Genomic DNA, 27,592 nt, shown 5'->3' on the forward strand with positions numbered 1-27,592 from the left:
TGATGTACAGTTAATAGATGATATGGCGCCAAACGCTGGGTTGTTTTGAACCGAATGAGCCTGTTTGTCTATTGTGAAGAAAATTCACCATGGCACACACACCTGAATGCACTCATGACTCCTTTCTATGCGCACCAAAATTATGATCTGTTTCTCTGAATTGCCTTGTGAAAGTCTAGCACTGTAATTTCGTATTTTATAACTTAGCTAGTCATGTTGGCAGTAGAACAGGCTTTCAAATGATGCCACCTGACCCAGATTGCAGTTTACAATGGAGCATTTTGCATTGCGTAAACAACAACAGTAATTGTGTGATGACAGGGATGCAGGGTTGTGTTCCAAACAGAACAAGTGTGCTTGCTCTAGTTCCTCAACGGCACAGCTAGGAGAGCTCAAAAAAGCACCTTATAGTTGAAGACTCTTCTTTGAGTCATAGCATTGAAATGACTTAGGAATGGTGCACACTTTGGAGAGGTGTGTGACCACTTGGAGACACCAGTTAGTCCTCTCAACCCCATGTCATGTTTGGGGTTTATGTTGCACCTACCCCACATTTTACAGGAATATTCTCATGTTACTGAATGTATCTAGAGTATTTTCAGATTTTTATTATCAGCAAATGCGGCGAAAAGTACAATAAATGTAAAATGCACATAACATCAACAGGGAACTGGTGAACTCATCTTTGGTCTAATAATGTTCCCATTGTTCCCTTTCAACTGCTACCATGGTTATGCATATGCATTTCACATGTGTTCTGCAAGAAACATTTCAATTTAGCCCCATATCCATATAACCCAATTCCTTTTTATAAATTTTTATTATTTTTTACCCCTTTTTCTCCCCAATTTCGTGGTATCCAATTGTCCAATGTAGCTACTATCTTGTCTCATTGCTACAACTCCCATATGGGCTCGGGAGAGACGAAGGCTGAATGTCATGCGTCCTCCGATACACAACCCAACCAGCCGTACTGCTTCTTAACACAGCGCGCATCCAACCCGGAAGCCAGCCGCACCAATGTGTCGGAGGCTACACCGTGCACCTGGCAACCTTGGCTAGCGCGCACTGCGCCCGGCCCGCCACAGGAGTCGCTGGTGCGTGATGAGACAAGGAGATCCCTACCGACCAATCCCTCCCTAACCCGGACGACGCTAGGCCAATTGTGCGTCGCCCCACGGACCTCCCGGTCGCGGCCGGTTACGACAGAGCCTGGGCGCGAACCCAGGGACTCTGATGCAGTACAGCGCCCTTAACCACTGCGCCACCCGGGAGGCCCCAAGGGTTCATTCCTTAATTAACTCAGGAACCACCCCTGTGTGGAAGCACCTGCTTTCAATATACTTTGTATCCCTCATTTAGTTAAGTGTTTCCATTATTTTGGCAGTTGCTGTAAGTGCGGGCAGCGATTCAGAAATATGATCATGAGGTTGAATATTAATTTGAATTTCAAAGGAATTGTTCATAGAACTCCAAGACAGGATTGTGTCGAGATACAGATCTGGGGAAGAACACAAAAAAAATGTCTGTAGCATTGAAGGTCCCCAAAACACAGTGGCCTCCAGCACTCTTCAAGTGAAGAAGTTTGGAACCACCAAGACTCTTCCTAGAACTGGCCGTCCAGCCAAACTGAGCAATGGGAGAGAAGGGCCTTGGTCAGGGAGGTGATCAAGAACCTGATGGTCACTCTGAAGGAGCTCCAGAGTTCCTCTGTAGAGATGGGAGAATCTTCCAGAAGGACAACCATCTCTGCAGCACTCCACCAATCAGTCGTTTCAGGAAGAGTGGCCAGACGGAAGTCACTCCTCAATAAAAGGCACATGACAGCCCGCTTGGAGTTTGCCAAATGCACCTAAAAACTCTCAGACCATGAGAAACAATATTCTCTGGTCTGATGAAACCAAGATGGAACTCTTTGGCCTGAATGCCAAGTGTCCCGCCTGGAGAAAACCTGCCACCATCCCTACGGTGAATCATGGTGGCGGCAGCATCATGCTGTGGGGGTGTATTTCAGCGTCAGGGACTGAGAGACTAGTCAGGATCAAGGGAAAGATGAACGGAGCAAAGTACAGAGAAATCCTTAATGAAAGTGCTCCAGAGTGCTCAGGACCTCAAACTGGGGCGAAGGTTCACTGTCCAACAGGACAATGACCCTAAGCACACAGGCAAGACAATGCAGGAGTTGCTTCGGGACAAGTCTCTGATTGTCCTTGAGTTGCCCAGCCAGAGCCTGGTCTTGAACCTGATTGAACATCTCTAGAGAGACCTCCCTAACCAACCTGACTGAGCTTGAGAGGATCTACAGAGAAGAAAGGGAGAAACTCCCAAATACAGGTGTGCCAAGCTTGTAGTGTCATACCAAAGAAGACTCGAGGCTATAATCGCTGCTAAAGGTTCTTCAACAAAGTACTGAGTAAAGGGTCTGAATACTTATGTAAATTTGATATTTCAGCTTTTTTCAGCATTTGCAAAAATGCATTTGATGAGTAAAAAAAACAATTTAATACATTTTAGAAGAAGGCTGTAAGGTATCAAAATGTGGAAAAAGTCAAGGGGTCTGAAAACTTTCCGAATGCACTGTATGTACATTGGTTGGTGCTCTCATCAAATCAAATTGAAATTTATATAACCCTTCGTACATCAGCTGATATCTCAAAGTGCTGTACAGAAACCCAGCCTAAAACCCCAAACACCAAGCAATGCAGGTGTAGAAGCACGGTGGCTAGAAAGAGCAAAACCTAGCAAGAAACCTAGAGAGGAACCAAGCTATGAGGGATGATAATAATAATAATCACAGTAGTTGTCAAGGGTGTAGCAAGTCAGAACCTCAGGATTAAATGTCAGTTGGCTTTTCATAGCCGATCATTCAGAGTATCTCTACCACTCCTGCTGTCTCTAGAGAGTTGAAAACAGCAGGTCTGGGACAGGTAGCACGTCCGGTGAACAGGACAGGATTCCATAGCCGTAAGGCAGAACAGTTGAGACTGGAGCAGCAGCACGGCCAGGTGGACTGGGGACAGCAAGGAGTCATCATGCCAGGTAGTCCTGAGGCATGGTCCTAGGGCTCGGGTCCTCTGAGAGAGATAGAGAGAGAGAGAAATAGAGAATTAGAGAGAGCATACTTAAATTCACACAGGACACCGGATAAGACAGGAGAAGTACTCCAGATATAACAAACTGACCCTAGCCCCCCGACCCATAAACTACTGCAGCATAAATACTGGAGGCTGAGACAGGAGGGGCCAGGAGACACTGTGGCCCCATCCGATGATACCCCCGACAGGGCCAAACAGGAAGGATATAACCCCACCCACTTTGCCAAAGCACAGCCCCCACACCAGTAGAGGGATACCTTCAACCACCAACTTACCATCCTGAGACAAGGCCGAGTATAGCCCACAAAGATCTCCGCCACGGCACAACCCATGGGGGGGCGCCAACCCAGACAGGAAGATCACGTCAGTGATCACGTCAGTAAGCCATTGACTCAGTCCCTGTAATAGGGTTAGAGGCAGAGAATCCCAGTGGAGAGAGGGGAACCGGCCAGGCAGAGACAGCAAGGGCGGTTCGTTGCTCCAGAGCCTGTCCGTTCACCTTCGCACTCCTGGGCCAGACTACACTCAATCATATGACCCATTGAAGAGATGAGTCTTCAGTAAAGACTTAAAGGTTGAGACCGAGTCTGCGTCTCTCACATGGGTAGGCAGACCATTCCATAAAAATTTTGCTCTATAGGAGAAAGCCCTGCCTCCAGCTGTTTGCTTAGAAATTCTAGGGACAATTAGGAGGCCTGCGTCTTGTGACCATAGTGTACGTTTAGGTATGTACGGCAAGACCAAATCAGAAAGATAGGTAGGAGCAAGCCCATGTAATGCTTAGTAGGTTAGCAGTAAAACCTTGAAATCAGCCCTTGCCTTAACAGGAAGAAAGTGTAGGGAGGCTAGCACTGGAGTAATATGATCACATTTCTTGGTTCTAGTCAGGATTCTATCAGCTGTATTTAGCACTAACTGAAGTTTATTTAGTGCTTTATCCAGGTAGCCGGAAAGTAGAGCATTGCAGTCGTCTAACCTAGAAGTAACAAAAGCATGGATTAATTTTTCTGCATCATTTTTGGACAGAAAGTTTCTGATTTTTGCAATGTTACGTAGATGGAAAAAAGCTGTCCTTGAAACAGTCTTGATATGTTTGTCAAAAGGGAGATCAGGGTCCAGAGTAACGCCGAGGTCCTTCACAGTTTTATTTGAGACGACTGTACAACCATCAAGATTAATTGTCAGATTCAACAGAAGATCTCTTTGTTTCTTGGGACCTAGAACAAGCATCTCTGTTTTGTCCGAGTTTAAAAGTAGACAGTGGTCACTCATCAATCGTGTCTCCACTTCTAAGTATCTTTATTGACAAAAAGCTATCTTTCAAAAAGCATCTTGATGAGTTTGAAATTAAAATGGCCTTATTTTATAGGAGTAGTTCATGCCTTTCATTTAATTGCAGAAAATACATAATTCAGTCAACATTCATACCTGTTTATAGACTATGGTGATATTGTCTATATGAATGCAGCTGCCACTCTGTTGAAGCCAATGGACACAGTTTACCATAGCGCACTATGCTTATTACGGGCGATAGGTACAGTACACATCACTGCATTCTGTATCAGAACGTAGCCTGGCCCTCTTTAAAGTCTGTAGATCAATGCATTGCACTCTTTTTCTATATAAATCCCACCTGCATGAACCTCCGCCGTACCTTACTTCATTGTTAACTTACAGACGTAGGAAATACACGACCCAGTCTCAGGGCTGACTAACTCTGGAGATCCCTTTAATCTCCACTAAGTTAGGTAAATTTGCTTTTAGTTTTTTTTGCACCTTACTTGTGGAATAATCAGCAACGCTCTCAAAAATGTTATGATTTGGTGCCTCTAGGTCAATTCAAAAGGCTGATTAAACTAAAGAATGTGTATTTTCTATGAATGTGTTTCGGTTTTCATTTTTTGTGTTCATTTTTATTTAACTTTGATTAGGCAAGTCAGTTAAGAACAAATTCTTATTTTACAATGACGGCCCATCCCGGTCAAAACATCACCTGACCCGGACGACGCAGGGCCAATTGTGCGCCGCCCAATGGGACTCCTGATCACGGCCGGTTGTGATACAGCCCGGGATCAAACCAGGGTCTGTAGTGATGCCTCAGGCACTGAGATGCAGCGCCTTAGATCGTTGCGCCACTCGGGAGACCTAAACACACGTTCATGCATTGATGTGTGTAATGTACACAGTGTTGATGTGTATTGATGTAAATACAGGGCTCATCTGTCAAAGACACCTTGGTCTCAGCATGACTCCCTGTCAAAATAAAACACACACACACACACACACACACACAGCCATCGTAGGGTACTTATCCACTGTATGCTTTAGGAGGAGAAAGATAAACAATTGTAATTACAAATACTGCCCTATCAAACTCATTTACATGCTTTTGTAAAGCTATAAACACACTAAAACTAATGCGTGTGTTTGCATGGTAAATCATACTGTGGCATAATGGAAGGTGGCATTTTGACACTCCTCGAGAGGGGGCCTAATACAAAGGGTGTAAATGATTGATAGCACGTGGATGTAAATCAATATTCATTATTATGTTTCTATTTTGAGATGAGCGTTGGGTTGCCTGTCTGTTGTTTTTTCATTGTATTCAATGGCAGTGGCAGTGATACATCTATATTGTGCTTTTTACTTTGATTCCTGTCTCTACAATGCTACCATCATATCATCTATGTGGGTACTCACATCTCTCCTTATCTCCATATTATGCATGGTTGCTGAGTTTCTATGGTAACAAAACTGGTTGTTTTTTTTTAAACACTTGAAAATGCTGTCCTTGTATGTTGTGCTTTTGTTGTTTGCAGTAACGTTGTTTGATCAATGAGTTATGAATTGACCACTCAAATCAATGCCATCTCACTGTTCTATCTCATCTTGACCACATGCACAGTATCTGATGGTAACAATGTGCTCTTGTCTCTCTTGGTTCTCTCTTGGTCTGTAGAATCACAGTGCACACTGTGTGGTGAGCCAGAAGGTGAGTGTGCCTCGTCGTTCAAAGCTTCTGTCATAATGCAGGTTTATGCAGTGTTGGAAGGGAGGGAACAGGGGATCATGGTCTGGAGCAGTTTTAGCCCAGCGCTAATACATTTGATTCAGCTACAGGTTCAGACTAATAACTGTGATTAGTTGATTACAGTATTTGAAACTGATGTGTTAGTGCTGGGCTGGAACAAATGCCGCACACCCAGTAGGATAGATGAACCATTCTGTCAGAACTGCTTTTCATCACTAACTAATCATTGGGGAGATACAGTATGTGCTGGGGGGCTGATGTAATGTCTTGTTAACAGACATATTAGATGTTACCGGCTGTCTAAAAGCTTCTTAGTCGTTGAGCCTCTTCTTCTTATATACCGGTACCCCTTTCATTGGCTGACATTTAGAAATCCTCATTCTTGAAGTGGAAGCCATCTTAAAGTAACTGTCCAGTGGAAATCTCACTTTAAAGTACATATTCTGTTAACTCATATTCAAATAATGCTGTTGACTCGTCCTACATTCGTATTTGTGGCCAAATCATAAATTGGAGAAAGAATACTTAAAAAAACAAAAAAAACATTTCAAACAGACTTTTTCAAAAATTCTTCCTATTTCCTCACAGAATAGGATGTCACCTCCCTGAGCAGGATGAGCTGGTTAATCAGTGGTCTAGAGGTGGCCAATCAGGAATCTACTTGCATTAATATAGTTAATTACCAGTATAAGGCCACACCATTTTGTTGTTGGGGTACACCCACACCATTCCAACACAGAAAAGCTGCCTTTTAACATACTTAATTTAGATATTTTGGAAGCAAAACTCTTTCACTCATATTATAAGTAATTACAGGTAATTTTTCATAGAAATCTGGAAACACTGGGCAGTTACTTTACCAAGGCACAGCTGATGTCATCCCTCATCTTAAAGGGGAAATCTGCATCAGCGACGTCCAATTTTTATTTTAAATTAGTGTTAATTAGTCTTTAGTAATACAATTACTTATAAATGCCTCATGATCTTAGTTCAGCTGTCATATTCCATCACACTCCAAATGAGTTTATAAACAATGTAATTGTAAAGAAACACTGTATTGCCTCATAACATGGTTTAGGTTTAAACTTTAAATTTAATCTCATGGATGGTCAGTCCTTGCATCTATAGCTCTGTCTATGAGAGAGGTTACATTTCTCCAGCCCTATCCCTCACTGGGATTTCTCCAGCCCTATCCCTCACTGCAGATTTCCCCTTTAATGGTCTTTATGAAAGGTCTGCATGCATTAGGCTTTGATTTTTGGAGTGCTTTTGTGTCATTATTCTCATCACTGTATGTGAGAGCTTGTGCTATTCATTATCCTGCCATTGCTTCATCCAACCAGCTCACTGAAAATGTATGTTGCTGTATGACATTTTGTCGACCTGTCTGTCTGTTTTCCCACTTGTACAACTGCACACCATGCAGGCATACAAAGATATGGCTAAAGCAAAAACATTCAAATAGTAGATCTGACAAGGCATAAGAGCTTTGACCTCTTTTGCTCCGGTGGAATTGAGAAGCATGAAATCAAGAAATGGCAGAAACATTTTAATGTGAAAGAAAGTACTCACACCCCTTGAATTTTTTCACATTTTGATGTGTCACAGCCTGAATTTGAAATGGATTCAATTGAGATTGAACTGGCCTACACCCATAATGTCAAAGTGGGATTATGTTTTTTTTGAATTTTTTTTTAGGAGTAAACATTTGCTTAACACGTCACATAAGTTTCATGGATTCACTCTGTGTGCAATAATAGTGTTTAACATAATTTTTTAATGACTACCACATCTCTGTAACCCACCCATACAATTATCTGTAAGGTCCCTCAATCGAGCAGGGAATTTCAAACACAGATTTACCACAAAGACCAGGGAGGTGTTCCAATTCCTCGCAAAGAAGGCCACCTAATGGTAGATAGGTCAAAAAAATAAGCAGACATTGACTTTCCATTTTAGCATGGTGAAGTTATTAATTACACTTTGCATGGTGTATCAATACACCCAGTCACTACAAAAATACAGGCGTCCTTCCTAACTGCCAGAGAGGATGGAAACCGCTCAGGGATTTCACCAATAGGCCAACAGTTACAGAGTTTCATGGCTGTGATAGGAGAAAAGTGAGGATGGATCAACAACATTGTAGTTACTACACAATACTAATCTAAATGACAGACAATAAATCCAAAACATGCATCCTGTTTGTAATAAGGCACTAAAGTAAAACTGCAAAAAATGGCAAAGAAATTAACTTTATGACCTGAATACAAAGAGGTATGTTTGGGGCAAATCCAACACAACACATCACTGAGTACCACTAACTGAGAATCATTCATATTTTCAAGCATAGTGGTGGCTGCATCATGTTATGGGTATGCTTGTCATCAGTTGATAAAAAGACACGGAATGGAGCTAAGCATAAGCAAAAACCTGCTTCAATCTGCTTTCCGACAGACACTGGGAGACAAATTCACTTTTCAGCAGTACAATAACCTAAAACGCAAGGCCAAAGGTACACTGGAGTTGCTTACCAAGATGACATTGAATATTCCTTAGTGGCCTAGTTACAGGCCTTTGTATTAATCAACCATCTCCACTGGCTATTCATCAATCAGAGTCTGTATTGGTGGCAGGGCACTCATCCAAAAATCAATAGCCATATCCTTGGTTTTCTTGACATTAAGTAATACGTTCTAAATAGGACTGGTCACACCATCCAACAAACTCCTCCACCACTGGGCCACCAGCCAACAAACTCCTCACCTCTTTATCCTGTGAAGACTCACGATAACCGAGTTATCTGCAAACTAAATGATATGCCAAGAGTCGTGATTACTCTGACAACCATTGGTATACAGTACAAACAACAGAGGGGAAAGGACGCACCCTTGTGGTGAGGCAGTGGAGGAGGATAGTGTAACCTTCCTTCAGTGTCAGGGGAGAGAGCGTCCAGAAGGGACAGTTGGGGGCCGGACCGGGCAGAAGGGAACAGATCATCCGGGCCTTTATTTTGAGCTCCCAGCAGGCTTGATGCTCCAGAGTCAGGCTGCTCATGTCACTGCTCATTGCCTCTGAGGGCCACTGGGCCACAAGGCCACAAAGAGACTGATGTCCCCCTAGACCCCCACAGCCTGGAGGACGTGTTAGTCAGAGTGAGAGGGAGAGAGTAAGCGTGAGAGAGAAAGGGTGAGCGAGTAAGAGTGAGAGAGAGTGGAAGCGTTAGAGGATGTGTGAGGGAGCTTGATTCCCTCCAGGTAATCCCAGCTGAGATTAAGTATAAAGAACTGACAACATGCACATATTATCTCCATGCTTATGCACTGAGTGCTGAGCCATGAGCAACAGCCCTAACACACACACACACACAATAAACAGTGACATCATCCAAAAACGCCATCGGAGAAAGCCAAAGCCCCTGGACAGGAAGGGAAAGCTGGCAGGCTTTATCTTGTTGAAATAAATCAACATGCTATAGTTCACAGCATAGAGCAAGCAGAGAGGCGCCGTATCTTCTGTCATGTGTCCCCTTGAGCCAGAGGGATTGTGGGCTTTTCTTCGTCCCTCTCCTATCATGCCCGGTGTTGATCAGATGGATTTACAGCTAAGATTGTGTCCCTCGGGAGCTCATCATCACTCTATGTTACTCTGTTACTCACAGGGTAATACCATGGATTGACACAAGGGCCCCAGGTTGGGATCCAAAACTCTTTCAAGGTCCACAGGGAACTGTGCAGTTTAGAAGTGTTTATGCTTTTTTTCTTAAAGTGGCAATAAAGAGATGCAAATTTGAATAAAATGTTGTTTTCATACTCAGCCGTTTCCGTTGGGGATATCGCAAGGTGCAGGAAAGCCACTGTTAACTAGGTTTTTCCATCCACAAAAACTCAAATGACATCTTCTGTGGGGTAGTTAGTCTGGTGAAATGTGCCGGGACCTGAATTTATATTCAAATAAGCTATGAGATGACCTAAACAAGATGGACCATTTCAATGATACTGCACACTCATGTAGTTCGATGAATAAATGGAAATACATTACTGGCCCAGCTGTCTGAAAATGATTTGTTTTGTGGAGGGGGAAAAAGAAAACATGAGCTTCAAATTGGTCTTTTTAAGACCTAGAGACCATAATGAGTTAGCAAACATGCTTTCATTCATACAAACGGAAAGGGTCATTTCAAACAATCATCATAGCAGAGAGACCACATTGTTTTCCTGCTGTCAACAACAGGAATGTAGGGCAAGTGAGTAATTGAATTTGCTTTTAAACGGACACCTAGGAGTATTAACAGAAAAGGCCTCCGGAACTAAGGGATAATATGAAATACTAGAGCACTGTGGGGATATGCTGTGTAGAGTGTAGCCTATGCTACAGTTCTGGAGGTGAGTCAGTATACAACATGCTCTTTTATAATAATGGGATGGTGCACTTAGAAATAAAAGCACTTTAAAACACACACTATCTAGCATGTTCATCGAAACTCTGCGAAATGATGCAGGTGTCCTATCCTTCAACCCGTTGTTTATTTCATATCCACTTGCCATTACTCCAATCTTTGCCTGGTTTCTCCTCTTGTCCATGTCAACAGGAGGTGTTTTATTATAAATAAGGCATTTACTCAGGACCTTCTGAGGTTATTGATTGACTGAGTGGAAGAGATTGGGTGGGTACGTGGTTTGGTATGCTGTGGGCATCACAGGGAGGCAGGAAGACAACTGTGGTTGTTAAGGCAGGCAGGTCTCTGATGAGAGAGAAGGGGGGGGGGGGGTTATACAGAGGGAAAATGAGGGAGAGTGAGAAAGAGAGACAAAGAGGAGAATAAAAGGGATAGAGAAACAGAGAAACAAATAGAAACAGATAGAGAGAACCCCGAGAGAAAGAGAGAGACAGCAAGAGAGAGAGAGCGGGGGAGCCTCATGTCGAGACCCAAATGAGCTTGTCACTGGGGATAAGAGCAGAGTCTGGAGTCTTTGAACCGTCATGACCTGCCCTCAGAGCAACACTCATCAGTCCACACAGTCAATGGTGCACAAATCCCTCATATTGAAGAGATCATCGCTGTTAGTAGATCTCCACATACAGTATAGCATCATATTTACTATTTACATATTTACAATATTGGTTGAAACAACATCCACAGTAGTCTTGTGTGTACTTAAAAAATAAATGTGTTAACCAATGAACCAAAGAAATTGGCATGAGGGGAGGAAATTTTTTGGAAGCTGTTGTTCTTAGGGGCTTGAGTTGTGCATTACCTATAGGTGACTTCTCGAGGTCTCTGTTGGATTAATTATATGGTGTATATACAGTGCCTTGTGAAAGTATTCGGCCCTCTTGAACTTTGCGACCTTTTGCCACATTTCAGGCTTCAAACATAAAGATATAAAACTGTATTTTTTTGCGAAGAATCAACAACAAGTGGGACACAATCATGAAGTGGAACGACATTTATTGGATATTTCAAACTATTTTAACAAATCAAAAACTGAAATATTGGGCGTGCAAAATTATTCAGCCCCCTTAAGTTAATACTTTGTAGCGCCACCTTTTGCTGCGATTACAGCTGTAAGTCGCTTGGGGTATGTCTCTATCAGTTTTGCACATCGAGAGACTGACATTTTTTCCCATTCCTCCTTGCAAAACAGCTCGAGCTCAGTGAGGTTGGATGGAGAGCATTTGTGAACAGCAGTTTTCAGTTCTTTCCACAGATTCTCGATTGGATTCAGGTCTGGACTTTGACTTGGCCATTCTAACACCTGGATATGTTTATTTTTGAACCATTCCATTGTAGATTTTGCTTTATGTTTTGGATCATTGTCTTGTTGGAAGACAAATCTCCGTCCCAGTCTCAGGTCTTTTGCAGAATGGTCCTGTATTTGGCTCCATCCATCTTCCCATCAATTTTAACCATCTTCCCTGTCCCTGCTGAAGAAAAGCAGGCCCAAACCATGATGCTGCCACCACCATGTTTGACAGTGGGGATGGTGTGTTCAGCTGTGTTGCTTTTACGCCAAACATAACGTTTTGCATTGTTGCCAAAAATTTCAATTTTGGTTTCATCTGACCAGAGCACCTTCTTCCACATGTTTGGTGTGTCTCCCAGGTGGCTCGTGGCAAACTTTAAACGACACTTTTTATGGATATCTTTAAGAAATGGCTTTCTTCTTGCCACTCTTCCATAAAGGCCAGATTTGTGCAATATACGATTGATTGTTGTCCTATGGACAGAGTCTCCCACCTCAGCTGTAGATCTCTGCAGTTCATCCAGAGTGATCATGGGCCTCTTGGCTGCATCTCTGATCAGTCTTCTCCTTGTATGAGCTGAAAGTTTAGAGGGACGGCCAGGTCTTGGTAGATTTGCAGTGGTCTGATACTCCTTCCATTTCAATATTATCGCTTGCACAGTGCTCCTTGGGATGTTTAAAGCTTGGGAAATCTTTTTGTATCCAAATCCGGCTTTAAACTTCTTCACAACAGTATCTCGGACCTGCCTGGTGTGTTCCTTGTTCTTCATGATGCTCTCTGCGCTTTTAACGGACCTCTGAGACTATCACAGTGCAGGTGCATTTATACGGAGACTTGATTACACACAGGTGGATTGTATTTATCATCATTAGTCATTTAGGTCAACATTGGATCATTCAGAGATCCTCACTGAACTTCTGGAGAGAGTTTGCTGCACTGAAAGTAAAGGGGCTGAATAATTTTGCACGCCCAATTTTTCAGTTTTTGATTTGTTAAAAAAGTTTGAAATATCCAATAAATGTCGTTCCACTTCATGATTGTGTCCCACTTGTTGTTGATTCTTCACAAAAAAATACAGTTTTATATCTTTATGTTTGAAGCCTGAAATGTGGCAAAAGGTCGCAAAGTTCAAGGGGGCCGAATACTTTCGCAAGGCACTGTATATATATATATAAAAATGTGTTCCAAAATCAATGTAAGGGTAATTGCAGCGGATGTGAAATATATGGTGTAATAATAAGGTAGCAGGATAACGTCCATGCTCCCAAGGGGTGGGGGACATGATAATGTAGCCTACTGGGGGCTCTTCAGTTTCTCATATGGCGATGCAATATACTGCAATTCAGTATCCCATATCAGAAAGTAAATTCATATTGTTGGAACATTTTCCATCCCAGAACAACAAAACATAACTCATATTTATATGCTCTATGAGTCTACCTACCAGACTGTAAAATTCATTGGTATTCAAAGTCTGGTTTGCGAGGGAACTGTAGTGGGGTTGCGAAAAAGATAGTTATAATGTATTTTTGGGGAACAAGAAATGAAGAGTCCAGATTATTCTATGGGACAAAATTAAAACTTTTTTGAGAAAGATAATTAGAACAATTAATTTAATTGAGTAAATGTATTTATTGGTTTCTTTATATTTTGATAAGAAATGAAAATGTAATGAAAGGTTATTTGTTGATGTAAAAACCTACATTTAATGACTAAGTTTGTGTCATTATATTTGGGTTGAGGTGGTGTCGCAAGAAATTATTGCTGAAAAAAATGGGGTCCCCAGAAATGATTGTGTAAAAAATGTGGACCCAGCTGGGAGACCATTTTACTGTATGCTCTTGCCCCACGGGGCATTATGGGGGTGCTGGAGCTCCTGGTAATAGAATTAAGCCCTAATGCATATTCCCCCTGAGCCCAGAAAACATCGTTCCATATTGAATTGGGTAGCATGGATTTTTTTTATCTCAAAAAGCCATTTAAATTGTTTAGAGACAAGAAGGGCAGGACGTGTGCCAGGCTGCAGCCGAAGGTCAATGCCCATTATAGACCAGGATAAAATGGGATGGGACTGTAGATAGCAACAACAGCATAGCCAATATAACGATACTGTACACATGCCCTGTTTCAGTAGGCCCTATGAAGGCTAGGTCTGAGCCATAGTAATAAAACCGGTCCAGTGGATTTCTGTGAATTTCACAGCTCTGAGCAGAACACAACACTGCCAGGGCTTAGCATCTCTGAGTATGGCAATGCAGGGGCTTTGTGTCACCAACAGCCATCTTAGAAAAAAAGTAACGTCTAAAGATTGCCTCCAGCAGCCCAGTGAAGTGGATTAAGCAAACATGCCATTAAAACTGCAAGCAGTTTTTACCAGGCGCAGGAAGGCAGACCCACTCTCCAGCCTTATCGTCAACTAACCAACGTCTCTCTCTTTCTCTCTCTCTCTGCTCTCAGCCCAGCTTGCTCCCAACACAACAATTTCTGCAGCACTTTTCCCCTCATTTCTGTCTTGTACAATTTGTACTGAGGTTAGTTATGAAGCTAAATTGATGGTGTCTGAGCAAATACTTGTATAACAAACATCTAGACCACCCAGAGAAGACTAGCCACATGCTACATATCATTCCTTCCCCTTTCTGCTCCAAAGTAACCACGGTAAGAAGAGAGAGTTCACAGGTGGCTCGATAGCTGACATTGCCTAAAATATCATGTCATGAAATCCAATGTGTTCAATGTGATCGCGGCATGACGAATGTGTGCGGATAAGTCCGTCTCGTGGAAGAATTGCACTTTCACAGAGGATACACAGAGAATCCCTCCTCTCAGTTCAATTCAAAGGGGTTTATTGACATGGGAAACATATGTTTACATTGCCAAAGCAAATGAAAGACAATAAACTTAAGTGAGAAAAAAACCCCATCAAATATTAACAGTAAACATGACAAGAGAAAATAAACCGATAAATATTGGTTGTGTTTACAATGGTGTTTGTGCTCTGCTGGTTGCCCTTTTCTTACGGCAACAAGTCACAAATCTTGCTTCTGTGATCACACACTATTGTATTTCTCCTAACACATATTTTTTTCTCCAAATTCTTCATGGGTCTGTGTGATCTGTGGGAAGTACAGTATTTGTCTCAAAGATGGTGCAAATGACACGAGGTTAGGAAGTGCAGCTCAGTTTCCACCTCATTTTGTGAGAAGTGGGCACATAGCCTGTCTTCTCTCGAGAGCCAGGTCTGCCTATGGTGGCCACTCTCGATAGCAAGTCTGGACATAGTCAAAGCTTTTCTTAATTTTAGGTCAGTCAGGTTTAGAGCCAGATATCATTACATTACAGTTTGCTCTGTTTTTTGGTTGATTCTATCGAATATGTCAAATCATTTTATTTTAGATTTATGTTGGGTCTAATAGTGTTGCTGTCCTGGGGCTCTGTGGGGTTTGTTTTTGTTTGTGAACAGAGCTCCAGAACCAACTGGCTGAAGGGACTCTTCTCCAGGTTCATCTCTCTGTAGGTGAGGGCTTTGTAAGGGAACATTTGAGAATTGCTTCCTTTAGGTGGTTGTAGAACTGAATTGTTCTTTCTGGATTTGGATTTTTAGCGGGTATCGTCCTAATTCTGTTCTGCATGCATTATTTTGAGTTTTACGTTGTACACTGAGAGTGTTTTCGCAGAATTCTGCATGCAGAGTCTAAATCTGATGTTTCTCCTTCTTGGTTGGCGAGTGGAGCACCGATCTCATGACCATCGGCAATGGGTTCTATTCAAGTGTTTTTTGCCAAATTCTAATTGGGATGTCGAACCTTATGTTCCTTTTGATGGCATAGAAGGCCCTTCATGCCTTGTCTCTCAGATTGTTCACAGCCTTGTGGTACTTGTGGTGCTGATATTAAGGCAAAGGTAGGTATAGTTCTTTGTGTGCTATAAGGCAATGATGTGTAGGTGTAGATGGAATTTGTATTTGTGGTCCTGGCAACTAGACCTTTTTTGGTCCCAGGTCTGAAAGTTTCTGTGCAGAAGCTCTAGGCACTGCTGTAGACCCTCCTTGATTGGGAACAGAAGCACATGATCATCCGCAAACCGTAAACATTTGACTTCAGATTCTAGTAGGGTGAGGCCCAGTGCTGCAGACTGTTCTAGTGCCCTCGCCAATTCATTGATATGCAGTGCCTTGCAAAAGTATTCAGACCAATTGGATTTCTTAACATTTGATTGTGTTACTAAGTGGGATTAACATTTATTTAATTGTAATTTTTTGTCAACTATGTAAACAAAATACTCTAATGTCAAAGTGGAAATTAGAAATTAAATAACTAAAATATAGTCGTTGCATTCAGTTCCCTGAGTCAATACATGTTAGAAACACATTTGCCATAGATTTTCAAGCAGATTTAAGTCAAAACTGTACCCTGGCCAATCAGATATATTTCGTGTCTTCTTGGTATGCAACTCCAGTGTAGATTTGGCCTTATGTTGTAGGTTATTTCCCTGCTGAAAAGTGAATTTCTCTCCCAGTCTCTGGTGTAAAGCACACTGAAGCAGGTTTTCCTCTAGGATTTTACCTTTGCTTAGCTACATCCCATTCCTTTTTATCCTGAAAAACTCCCCAGTATTATCCAATGTCAAGCATACCCATACCATGATGCAGCCACCACCATGCCTTAATTTAAGGAGAGTTATATTCAGTGATGTGTTGTGATGTATTTGCCCCAAACATACATGCATTCAGTGCATTCAGAAAGTTTTCAAACCCCTTGACTTTTTCCACATTTTGTTGCGTTACAGCCTTACTCTAAAATTGATTTTTTTTTTAAATCCTCCTCAATCTGCACACAATACCACATAATGGCAAAGCAAAATAGGTTTTTAGAAATGTTTGCAAATGTATATAAAAAAAGGAAATATGACGCCAGAAGCTTGGCACACCTGTATTTGGGGAGTTTCTCCCATTCTTCTCTGCAGATCCTCTCAAGCTCTGTCAGGTTGGATGGGGAGCGTCGCTGCACAGCTATTTTCAGGTCTCTGCTGGGATGTTGGATCGGTTTCATGTCCGGGCTCTGCCTGGGCCACTCAAGGACAATCAGAGACTTGTCCCAAAGCCAAGTCATTGTCCTGTTGGAAGGTGAACCTTCAGCCCAGTCTGAGGTTCTGAGCGCTTTGGAGCAGGTTTTCATCAACGATCTCTATGTACTTTGCTCCATTCATTTTTCCCTCGAACCTGACTAGTCTCCCAGTCCCTGCCACATCCCCACAGCATGATTCTGCCACCACCATGCTTCACTGTAGGGATGGGGCCAGGTTTCCTCCAGACTTGACGCTTGGCATTCAGGCCAAAGAGTTCCATCTTGGTTTTGTCAGACCAGAAAATCTTGTTTCTCATGGTCTGGGAGTCCTTTAGGTGCCTTTTGGCAAACTCCAAGCGGGCTGTCATGTGCCTTTTACTGAGGAGTGGCTTCCGTGTCGCCACTCTTCCATAAAGGCCTGATTGGTAGAGTGCTGCAGAGATTGTTGTCCTTCTGGAAGTTTCTCCCATCTCCACAGAGGAACTCTGGAGCTCTCTCAGAGTGACCATTGAGTTCTTGATCACCTCTATGACCAAGGTCCTTCTCTCCAATTGCTCAGTTTGGCCGGGCGACCAGCTCTAGCAAGAGTCTTGGTGGTTCCAAGCTTCTTCCGTTTATGAACAATGGAGGCCACTGTGTCCTTGGGGACCTTCAATGCTGCAGACATTTTTTGGTACCCTTCCCCAGATCTGTGCCTCGACGCAAAGCTGTCTTGGTGCTTTCCTTTGACCTCACAGCTCAGTTTTTGCTCTTACATGCACTGTCAACTGTGGGACCTTATATAGACAGGTGTTTGCCTTTCCAAATCATGTCCAATCAATTGAATTTACCACAGGTGGACTCCAATCAAGTTGTAGAAATATCTCAAGGATGGTCAATGGAAACGGGATGCACCTGAGCTCAATTTCAAGTGTCATAGCAAACTGTCTGAATGGTTATGTAAAAAATATATTTCTGTTTTTGCTTTGTTATTATGGGGTATTGTGTGTAGATTGATGAGGGACATTTAAACAAATAGATTTTAGAATAAGACTGTAATGTAACAAAATGTGGAAAAAGTAAAGGGGTCTGATGCACTGTAAGGCTTTGCAAACTGTTGTTGTGCTGACGTTGCTTCCAGAGGCAGTTTGGAACTTGGTAGTGAGTGTTGCATTTTCACATGCTACGCTCTTCAGAACTTGGCGGTCCCATTCTATGAGCTTGTGTGGCCTTCCATCCTATGGCGGTGCCACATTGAATGTCATTGAGCTCTTCTGTAAGGCAATTCTACTGCCAATGTTTGTCTTTGGAGATTGCATGGCTGTGTGCTCGACTTTATACACTTGTCAGCAACGAGTGTGGCTGAAATAGCCAAATCCACTAATTTGAAGGGTTGTCCACATACTTTTGTAAATATTGGCATGTTTCTATCTTTTTTACTACAAAACATAGAAACGCACCATGATGTTGGGTTTGTGCTGGAGATGATGAATATGAAGTAGAAGTTTCCCTTTAAGTATAGCCAGTTTGAATTTGTGGTATGTGCAGTACATATTATAATTTTGTTTAGGATACCATCAACATCACAGGCCTTTCATTCAGTGTAAATGTAGAATCCAGTGAGTTGTGATAGTCTATAATAGCTTATTCTAAGATTGGTAATTGATCATCTACAGTATATGTTTTTGCTGTTGGTTCTTTGTTATAGGGCCAAAAAGATTGGAAAAGTGGTTGATCCATAGGTCTCCATTTTGGATAGGTAGCTCTTCATGTTGTTGTTTGTTTAGTGTGTTCCAATTTTCCCAGAAGTGGTTCGATTCTATGGATTCTTCAATAACCTTGAACTGATTTCTGTAATGCTGTTCCTTTTTTCTCTCTCTCTTTTCTCTCTCTCTCTCCCTCTGTGCCCCTCTCTCTCTCTCTCTCTCTCTCTCTCCCTCTGTGCCCCTCTCTCTCTCTCTCTCTCTCTCTCTCCCTCTGTCCCCCTCTCTCTCTCTCTATCTCTCTCTCTCTCTCTCTCTCTCTCTCTCTCTCTCTCTCTCTCTCTCTCCCTCTGTCCCCCCCCCTCTCTCTCTCTCTCTCTCTCTCTCTGTGCCCCTCTCTCTCTCTCTCTCTCTCTCTCTCTCTCCTCTGTCCCCCCCCTCTCTCTCTATCTCTCTCCCTCTGCCCCCCTTCTCTCTCTCTCTCTCTCTCTCGCTCTCTCTCTCTCTCTCTCTCTCTCTCTCTGCTGTGATCGATCAGTCTTACTCTAACATGAAAGGTTCACATTGTAAAAAAGCCAACTTAAACAATTGTTTAATCACCTTTATTCTAAGTTAAGTGGACTTCAAAAAGACAAGAATTGTATCTAATGTGTTAACGTTTGTTTACTCAACAGTAAACTTACTGAGCTGTTTACTTACTGAGCTGAACTTGAACAAGCTTGTTGAGTAAAATCACAAATTCATGTTTGCTCAAAATCACACCCATAATTTGTACATTTTAGCAGATGCTCCTATCCAGAGCGATTTACAGGACCAATTAGGGTTTTGTTTCTTGCTCAAGGGCAGATCGGCAGATTTTCCACGTAGTCGGATCAGGGATTTGAATCGGTGACCTTTCGATTACTGGTCCAACAATCGTAACCGCTAGGCTACCTGCAACCCTATAATTATCATATTTCCCAGAATGCTCTATTGCAGGTTGATTTTAGTAATTGTTTGTTTCAATAACCTGTGTTTTTGCATGTGCATTAATTGGTTGAATAATCTTATGCTACACAAACATAAATAACATAATTGTTCTAAACTAATTAACTCTGTTAGTAGTTGGACTTATTGCACCCGTTACTGAGATGGCTATTCCAGTTGATATGATTTCGGTAGTGTCAGTAATCAAACTTCCCTACTCCAACAGTCATTCTCAAGTCAGGTTGTGGGTGATTAAAAGTTCCAATTGACCCTTTGCTAAACCCCGCCCCCCTTGGTTACTGTGGCAACGTCAGACTACATTTTCCCGGGAAGCCCAATTCTCCATTCTAACCGCTGGAAAAATCCTCTCACAATGATCTCAAACTCTTTAATACACAATGACATTTAACACATACTCCCCCTTGCTAATCAGGAAACTCTTGGGTATGTTGTGGTGGACTGTCATTACAATTACTTCATGGGAACCTGGTAAAATGATGTTTGTAGTGTGGCAAGGCTCTGAATTCACTGCCAGCATGCAGTCAATGCTACGAACCACTTTTGGAGTTAACTAGTGCTCTCAAATCATATCCTGATGTCGACAGAAGATGGGAGTTGTTTTAATAACATGGCTAACTTAGCTAACATACATTTCAAGAAAACAAGTTATAATAAGTGGCTAGCTAGCTAGCATTAGCAACGTTTCGTGGTCAATGAAACTGAGAGCTAGCTAACCAGCTGAGCTAGAAAACAGTGTTACAAAAAGAAGAATTTTGGATTCTAAACATACTCCATCAATGTGAGCTTGTCCGAGGTGTCGTACTCATAAAAGCACTACGATTGGTTCCCCCAAATTCTGGGGCGGGGCTTAGCGAAGGGTCAATTGTTGGATATCCTCACTCTGAATAGATTTCAATAAGAAATTCAGATCACTTTGCAAGCCAGCATAATGTGACTTGCAGGCTTGATGTGGCCTGTAAAACAGGAGTTTCAGATCACTGCTTTAGGCTAGGCCCTCATAGAAAGGCCTTATGATATATGTAATGTACTGTCATAAAAAGTTTAATTTGATAGATAAACACTGGAAAATATGCAAATAAGGAAGAATACATTTTCAAGTTGAATTATATGTTCACGCAACCAAAATTCTACGTTGGTTAAGCTGTGTGCTAAAATGTTGAGCAAACTCGCAATCCTATTGCAGCTAGTTGCCTTATAATTTGTACATTGAATCAGCATCTTGTTTTTTTGTGATAGTGCAGTAAATTGAGAAATCAAGTAGCTGAGTTGCAGATACCAGGTACAGCTCAAGACTAGAAAATAAAAGAGAGCTGCACACTCTAGGAGCTCAGATGCAAAAATTGAATTAACAACGTTTCAACAGCCAAACTGTCTTCATCGGGGTATAATCACAAACACTGTGGGATGGCTCGTTTATATAGGGTCAAAAGACACAAGTGTCTGTAATCATGGCCAAGAGTGGCCTAATATCATTGGTTAATTCTCAAATATTAAAATGGCATACAAAGAACAGCATACAAAGATGCCAATATAACGCAGAGACGAAATCAAGTGGCCTGCCTCCAAAAGTGGGCCGCAACTGGGTAAGTCAAGTTTTTGCACCTAATGGTGCTTCCATGCTCTGAGATACGTACTTTTAATTTGCACTTTGTTTTACCTACATAAGTTTTACCACAAGGACAAGTTATAAGATAAATAACTGCCTTAAGATAAATAACAACTCAAGACTAGGCCAGGGACCATCAAAGAGAAAGAGTTGTTTGAGGGACGATGGACACACACACACACACACACACACACACACACACACACACACACACACACACACACACACACACACAGGGATTCCCTTCCCAATTATGATGCAGGTAGAGCAGAGGAGATTAGTGTGTGTGTGTGTGTGTGTGTGTGTGTGTGTGTGTGTGTGTGTGTGTGTGTGTGTGTGTGTGTGTGTGGACTTGCTCACGTGTGTGTCCCAGATGAGCAGCTGTCTAGGCCCGTGCTCTACTGGGTAATCGCTGTAGGGACTGCTGCACATGCTGCTCTGCCCACTTACATTAAAGAGGAAAGCCCAGCAGGGCTGTGTAGACAGAAATGGGTAAGAATACGAAGTGAATAAAGGAGGAGTGCACATGGGATTTGAATGTTCTTAACTTTGCTTATCTGACTCTTGATACCAAGCTGGTCAGGGTCAGGGCTTAAAGCACAAACACCAACAAGTGTTTTGGGATGACCTGTACCATTACCATGACTGGAACACTCCTGTCCCAGTGCTTAGGGACAATGCAGTGTAAATCGTCCCAAGGACATGTCATGATAAGCCATGGCATCACTCACCTGTCTACTGCCACCAGCTGAGAGGGGTTAAAGATGCCATTCCGCCTGCCAGTTTCATTTACATTCTAAACCACGGCTGGACAGATAGACGACTGAGAAAAATGGACTACTAATGGCAAAATGTACTTGATTTGTAAGCCAGGTCCATTAATGTGTCATTTTTCCATGTTGAATAAAACATTTTCTCACAGTGGTCTGGTTGATCCTGAAGCATGAAGTGGCCTCACTAATTGGTAATTAAAATGTAGTTATAGGTAAAAAGACTATCACTAATGACTAGTCATTAATCCACTCTATCCAGTCCTCGCTCCCTCCCTCACTCTCCCTCTCTCTCAAGCTTTCTGCTTTGTTTCATGACCAGGCGTGTACTCTTTAGATATTCAGAATGCGGCTTCTCTCCACTGGACCCACAGTGCTATCATCTCTAGTCATTCCTGCCCTACCATCCTATACTGAGCCACTTTATGATCAATGACTCACGTGTGCCGAGTCTCCACACACATTAATCACCGCGGTCTGTAGGAATGCACCCTTAGATCATGGTGAGCGCACAGTTCTACAGACCTCTCGTCATCTGTGCGCTGTGCATGGGGCACATTTTTGACAATACATTTTTGACAATAACCACAGTGTATGTATTCCGTTTTACTACTTGGCTGGCCAAGCATCAGACAGGTCTGACTAGGAGATATGGGATGAGTTCACTTACTATGCATCATGCCCTGTTGTGCTGCTAGACCCTCATTGGAAACTGTGTGTGGGGGATAAACCTGGTGGTCACCATTTAAATACAGTGGTAGTCTAGTAGTCAGGAGCTGTTTCACAACTTGTAGTACTGCTTGTCTAGGTGCAGTGTGTTGCAGTGCTGTATTTGGAAAAGGAGTATAGACTATCTACTATAGACTACCAAGTCAGACGTGTGTGCAATTCATTGACAATAGGGTACAACTGAGTATCTTTTTGTGTGTACAGTATATATTGATACTGTTCTGTGCTTGTATACCTGTGCTGGTTGGCTGCTGTCCCTTCACTGTCACCGCCTCTGTATGATATACTCTCCCCAGTCCGAGTCAGTGGGTATATGAACCCCTCGATGGCAGGGAGCCAAGTGTGATCGCCAGTCTTTTTCAGTACAACTACTCCTTTAGAAGGCCCATCACTGGCATCAGATGTTCAGATTTTCTCAACACAGTACCTTTTTGAACACATCATTTTAGGGTGTAGTTCAGTATGATGGTGATGTTGACAAGAAACAACAGCACTCGCCCCTTCCACTCCCTACACTTCCTCGGATTTCCCAGCAAACAGGAAACGTGTTGCGGCAAATGTTCTCATAACACAAAAACTGTCCAGCTGTGCTGAATATTATACTATGTTTGTATAAAGCATTCGCCTGATGTTGCAAGAACGTTTCCAAAACACATTTTGTCTGTTCTTTAAAGGTTCCCAGAATGTTTCTTTAGGTTGTGAGAACATTATGGGGATATGAAAATACATACACTATACAGTGCATTCGTAAAGTATTCAGACCCCTTGACTTTTTCCACGTTTATGTTACAGCCTTATTCTAAAATGTATTAACTTGTTTTTTCCCCGCATCAATATACACACAATACTCCATAATGACAAAGCAAAAACAGGTTTTTATACATTTTTGCAAATTTATTGAATATACAAAAATGAAAAATCATATTGACATAAGTGTTCAGACCCTTTACTTAGTTGAAGCACCTTTGACAGCGATTACAGCCTCCAGTCTTCTTGAGTTTGACGCATGAACCTTGGCACACCTGTATTTGGGGAGTTTCTCCCATTCTTCTCTGCAGATCCTCTCAAGCTCTGTCAGGTTGGATGGGGAGCATTGCTGCACAGCTATTTTCAGGTCTTTCCAGAGATGTTGGATCGGGTTCAAGTCTGGGCTCTGCTTGGGCCACTCAAGGACATTCAGAGACTCGTCTCGAAGCCATTCCTGTGTTGTCTTGGCTGTGTGCTTAGGGTCGTTGTCCTGTTGGCAAATGAACCTTCGCCCCCAGTCTGAGGTCCTGAGCGATCTGGAGCAGATTTTCATCAAGCATCTCTCTGTACTTTGCGCCATTCAACTTTCCCTCAATCCTGACTAGTCTCCCAGTCCCTGCCGCTGAAAAGCACGATGCAAGCACGATGCTGCCATCACCATGCTTCACCGTAGGGATGGTCCCAGGTTTCCTCCAGGCCAGAGAGTCTTGTTTCTCATGGTCTGAGAGTCTTTTAGATGCCGTTTGGCAAACTCCAAGCGGATTGTTATGTGCCTTTTACTGAGGAGTGACTTCTGTCTGGCCAATCTACCATAAAGGCCTGATTGGTGGAGTGCTGCAGAGATGGTTGTCCTTCTGGAATGTTCTCCCATTTCCACAGTGGAACTCTGGAGCTCTGTCAGAGTGACCATTGGGTTCTTGGTCACCTCCCTGGCCAAGGCCCTTCTCCACCAATTGCTCAGTTTGGCCGGGCGGCCAGCTCTAGGAAGAGTCTTGGTGGTTTCAAACTTCTTACATTTAAGAATGATGGAGGCCACTGTGTCATTGGGGACCTTCAATACTGCAAGCATGTCTCATAGCGTTACAGACAATTCCTTCGACCTCATGGCTTGGTTTTTTCTCTGACATGCACTGTCAACTGTAACTTTATATAGACAAGTGTGTTCCGTTCCAAATCATGTCCAATCAATTGAATTTACCACAGGTGGACTCCAATCAAATTGTAGAAGGATGATCAATGGAAACAGGATGCACTTGAGCTCAATTCCGAGTCTCATATCAAAGGGTCTGAAAACTTATGTAAGTAAGGTATTTCTGTTTGTTTTTTTATACATTTGCAAACATTTCTTAAAACCTGTTTTCCCTTTGCCATTATGAGGTAATGTATATAGACGGATGATAGTGTTTCATTTTTAATAATTTGTAGAATAAGGCTGTAACGTAACAAAATGTAGAAAAGGTCAAGGTGTCTGAATACTTTCTGAATGTATTGTATGTACACAAGTATGTAGGCACCCCTTCAAATGAGTGGATTCGGCTATTTCAGACACACCCGTTGCTGACAGGTGTATAAAATCGAGCACACAGCCATACAATCTCCATAGACAAACATTGACAGTAGAATGGCTTTACTGAAGTGCTCAGTGACTTTCAATGTGGCACTGTCATAGGATGCCACTTTTCCAACAAATCAGTTAATCAAATGTATGCCCTGCTAGAGCTGTCAACTGTACGTACTGTTATTTTGAAGTGGAAACGTCTTGGAGCAACAACGGCTCTGCCGCAAAGTGGTAGGCCACACAAGCTCACCGAACGAGACCACCGAGTGCTGAACCGCATAGAACGTAAAAATGATCTGTCCTCAGTTAAAACACTCACTACCGAGTTCCAAACTGCCTCTGGAAGCAGCGTCAGCACATTAACTGTTTGTCGGAAGAATCATGAAATGGGTTTCCATGGCCCATCAGCTGCACACAAGCCTAAGATCACCATGCGCAATGCCAAGCGACGGCTGAAGTGGTGTAAAGCTCGCCGCCATTGGATTCTGGGGCAGTGGAAACACATTCTCTGCAGTGATGAATCACGTTGCCCGATCTGACAGTCCGATGGACAAATCTGGGTTTGGCGGATGCCCGGAGTACGCTAACTGCCCCAATGCATAGTGCCAACTGTAAAGTTTGGTGGAGGAGGAATAATGTGGCTGTTTTTCATGGTTCGGGCCAGGCCCCTTAGTTCCATTGAAGGAAAATCTTAACTCTACAGCATACAATGATATTCTAGACTATTCTGTGCTTCCATCTTTGTGGCAACAGTTTGGGGAAGGCCCTTTCCTGTTTCAGCATGACAATGCCCCCGTGCACAAAGCAAGGTCTATACAGAAATGGTTTGTCGAGATCAGTGTGGAAGACCTTGACTGGCCTGCTCAGAGCCCTGACCTCAACCCCATTGGGAGGAATTGGAACAATGACTGCAAGCCAGGCCTAATCATAACTAATGCTCTTGTGGCTGAATGGAAGAACATTTAGAGAATTTTACCTAACATTCATGGGACATTTAGAACATACAAGCACAAACATTTAATCATACAAGCACAAACATTTTTTGACACTTTATATGTCAACAATCTGCATGTAGGGTTTGAACCAGTGATATTTGGCTCTCAAGCCAAGTCTTTTAGCCTCTTCACCACCAGGAAGCTCTCTTACATCTTTTTACAGTATATAGCCATGGCAGTATGGTCAATTAGGAATTCCATTCTTCCTTTTTTCTTTCTTAGGCATAACAAAGCCAGGGATATACTAGTAACTAGGTTATTCACCATAACCTCACCCATCCTCTTTATATGCTGCGGACTTCTGGGCCCATATTTACAAGGTACCCAAGGTTATGAGTGCTGATCTAGGATTACTTTTGCTTTTCAGATCATGAAAAATAAAACATTTCGGACCATATCAAGTGTCTCAAAGTAGGAATTACAGCGGTTGCGTTTTTAAAGAGTTGAACAGTCAATTTCTTCAGTTAGTCTAAATTCTGCACTTATGACTGGATTTATACATCTGGATGAGGTAAAGACATCCTCTCTTTTAGTAGAGTATATCTGAGCTTCAGCTTCAGGTTTGTTTTCAAAAGAAACATGGTTAGAGAGTATGTGGGATTGAACTTGCAACCTTTAGCCAGATCATTAACCCTCTGCACTACCAGGGGATATCTGTGGCTTTGTGGGGTTTTTTTCAGTCTAATATGGCCAATCAGAACACAGAACAAAATCTCAGTTATTCAAATGTTCCCATGCTTTTCATACTCTGTGTACTCGTAACACTGTATTTTATGATTTTTCTCTTTGCTATTGCACTTTTTTTGTTGACCATTTTACTTAATTGTTGTCCAGATATGATTTGATATTGAGATAAAAACAGCTGCATTGGACCACGAGCAATCCCGTATCCGGGAGCGTAATTGTAGCCTCAAGCTCATTACCATAACGCAACGTTAACTATTCATGAAAATCGCAAATGAAATGAAATAAATATATTGGCTCACAAGTTTAGCCTTTGGTTAACAACACTGTCATCTCAGATTTTCAAAAAATGCTTTTCAACCATAGCTACACAAGCATTTGTGTAAGAGTATTGATAGCTAGCATAGCATTAAGCCTAGCATTCAGCAGGCAACATTTTCACAAAAACAAGAAAAGCATTCAAATAAAATCATTTACCTTTGAAGAACTTTGGATGTTTTCAATGAGGAGACTCTCAGTTAGATAGCAAATGTTCAGTTTTTCCAAAAATATTATTTGTGTAGGAGAAATCGCTCCGTTTTGTTCATCATGTTTGGCTAAGAAAAAAAAAACGAAAATTCAGTCATTACAATGCAAACTTTTTTCCAAATTAACTCCATAATATCGACAGAAACATGGCAAACGTTGTTTAGAATCAATCCTCAAGGTGTTTTTCACATATCTATTCGATGATAAATCACTCGTGGCAGTTTTGTTTCTCCTCTGTTCAAAATGGAAAAATGCACGCACCTGGAGATTACGCAATAGTTTCGACGGAGGACACCGAGCGGACACCTGGTAAATGTAGTCTCTTATGGTCAATTTTCCAATGATATGCCTACAAATACGTCACAATGC

General features: G+C 42.3%; 1 protein-coding gene across 3 annotated transcripts in view; it reads left to right on the forward strand.

Moving 5' to 3' along the window:
- dlgap2a (discs, large (Drosophila) homolog-associated protein 2a) overlaps positions 1 to 27,592 on the forward strand; it is a 173,319-nt gene that overhangs the window by 69,073 nt on the left and 76,654 nt on the right. The window contains exon 1 of one of the 3 annotated variants that reach the window (XM_090220661.1): positions 6,059 to 6,087. The exons of the other annotated variants lie outside the window; for them this stretch is intronic. The gene's annotated coding sequence lies outside the window, so the exon portion shown is untranslated. Of the gene's footprint in view, positions 1 to 6,058; positions 6,088 to 27,592 lie in introns of those variants that run through there. 3 annotated transcript variants of the gene reach the window in all.

Source organism: Oncorhynchus mykiss, chromosome 25 (genome assembly GCF_057628025.1).
Source record: "Oncorhynchus mykiss isolate SJ-2025 chromosome 25, ASM5762802v1, whole genome shotgun sequence".
Taxonomy (NCBI): Eukaryota; Metazoa; Chordata; class Actinopteri; order Salmoniformes; family Salmonidae; genus Oncorhynchus; species Oncorhynchus mykiss.